Consider the following 2536-nt stretch of genomic DNA (forward strand, 5'->3'; position numbering starts at 1 on the left):
TACTTCTTGGCATTTATCCCATTTTCTTTAGTATTTCCAAACAAATAAAGAATGATACCACAACAGCTATTGTAGGTATAAATGAGTTGTATGTTCTTAGTCATATCCTTTCAACTAACAATGGAAACATTATTCCCTTATTTTCTTTCATGTTATATTTATATTTCGAGGAAATAAACTGTAGCTTTACCTGTGTGGTCTGGGGCTAACCCAAATAAATCTGTAGCTTATTTGAATGTGAGAACAATCCTCTATTTATTTTTTCAATAACTCACTTATTTTTGGTGTTTTATTCAATTACCAGTTACCAATTGCCCACTATCGGTAGGTACCAGACAGTCTTTAGAGTTCTAGAAATATAAATGGGCAAACCAGAGTTTCTATTCTCAAGGAACTGAGTTTGTTATGGGAGGAAGATAAGAAAATCCAATTCTATTGTCATAGTATTACAGCAGAGACATATTTAGTTTAATAAGAGAGCACTAATGAGAAGCTTCCAACTTAACCTGAGCATTTCAAGACAAATCTCTCAGAAAAAGTGATGTTTTGCATTTCTGTAATGGTATTGATTTTTGTCATCAGAGCTACCTGTGACTTCTTTTATAGGCAATCTCATTTTTTGAAGATCTTTCATGAACAAAGAGCTGATATTCTTTGTTTTTCTATTTCAGGAGGAATTATTTCTTTTCTGATGTTCATGCTTTAGGATGATATGTTTAAAATGATAATTGAGAAGTAGAATTGCTCATGGGATGAATTCTCATCTCCCTGTGCTCCCACATATGCTTAATAAATGAAGACAGGGAAAGATTCCTGTATAAGAGATATTATATTTCATTCTAGTTTATATTTGCTTAATTCTGTGGTAAATATTATCATCTACATGATCAATAAAAGTTACCTCAGTAATGACAATATTCGTCACTAAATATCTGTTAGGTTAAAAAATACGTCCCAGCAGGGTTTCCAAATGTTAGGTCAGACCTGCCAGGTGGGGTTGTATGATATGGTGCTGTGTGAAAGATGCAGGAATTGCATAGCAATTAGATTAGAAAATATAGTTTCTTTAGAAAGTATATTAGAGAGAGGGGAGAGGCACCTCCCCAAAGTAGGAGAGGGGGCCTAAGCTAGGAAACATAGCAACCATAACTCAGGGAGCCATATGGTTAGATCATAGCTTAGCAAAGCAATGGCAAATGACTGCTTGAGGTTGAATGCTTTTAAACATTATTCTTGATGAAGGTAGGCCGTTAAGGGTTTTGGGTGGTGGTTAGCTCCACATCATCAAAGAGGGGACAGGTAAGCGTAGGTAATGATGTCAGGTGATGGATGGCAGGCAGATGTGTGGGCCAGTCACATGACTGCTGCCATGGTAATGAGGTCTGTCTGTGTCATGAAGGGCTGTTTGGGGTAACTTGGGTCTTATGGGTGAAGGCAAATACTTGAAATAAAAAAGCTAATTAGTACAAAACAAGCTAATTAGTGTAAAACAAACTCTGAGAAACTAGTTCTGTCCTTGATTAGTGGGTTAGAAGGTAAATTAAAGTGAATTGCTAGAAAAATATGACAACTAGGAAGTGTTAAAATAGCTGCTTTCTGGCTATATTAATTCCATGGTATGTCCTTTCAGTATCACTGTATTTTAACATCAAAAATCACTGCAAAAATTGGTTTTGGAAATGGACCTATAACATGTAAATTAATTATTGCAATGAAGATTTGGAACTTCATACCAATTATCATTCATGGTGTCAAAGCTTCTTGAGTAAAAATAGGTAGTATTCAGTACTTCATAAAAAGCCATTCATTTGTCCTCAGTTGCAATGTTAATAGTGCCCTCAAAGATCATACTATACATGCATTTTCTGGTACCTCATTCATGGTCTTTGCTCATCTTTTTTAGAGAAGATAGAGGTAATCAGGTATGAACCATCGCAGCTTTCTGATGTCCACCCCTATAGACATTAATGCCATAGGTTTTCACTTCCATTTTTCCAGTCTCTGAGGAAAAGATGTTCCTCATAACCTGTTCAAGTCAACCCCAGCAATTTAGACTTTGATTCCACTCTCTCTCTACTCCTGAAACTTTGCTGTCTTAGTTATCCCTCCTTTCAGAACCTTCAAACTTTATCTCTTTGTCATTTGACTTACTTCCTTTAGCATATGCTAAGTTTACATGCTTGTCTTTCTAAACCTCATGTTGATATTTGACTCCCAGTGTTGGAGGTAAGACCAAATAGAAGGTTCATGATGGTGAATGTCTCATGAATGGCTTGATGAGGTCTTTGTGATAACGAGTGAGTTCCTACTCTATTAGTTCCCCCAAGAGCTGGTTGTCAAAAAAAAAAAAAAAAAAAGCCAGACACCTCCCCTGCCACTCTCCTCCTCTATGCACATGTGATTTCTGCAAATGCCTGCCTGCCTTCACTTTCCAACTTGCATGGAAGCAACCTGAAGTCCTCACCAGAAGCAGATGCTGGTGCCAAGCTTCTTGTACAGCCTGAAGAACCATAAGTTAAATAAACTTCCTTATAAT

This window comes from Carlito syrichta, unplaced genomic scaffold (genome assembly GCF_000164805.1).
Source record: "Carlito syrichta isolate Samal-C Ts95f unplaced genomic scaffold, Tarsius_syrichta-2.0.1 Scaffold287107, whole genome shotgun sequence".
NCBI classification, from domain to species: domain Eukaryota; kingdom Metazoa; phylum Chordata; class Mammalia; order Primates; family Tarsiidae; genus Carlito; species Carlito syrichta.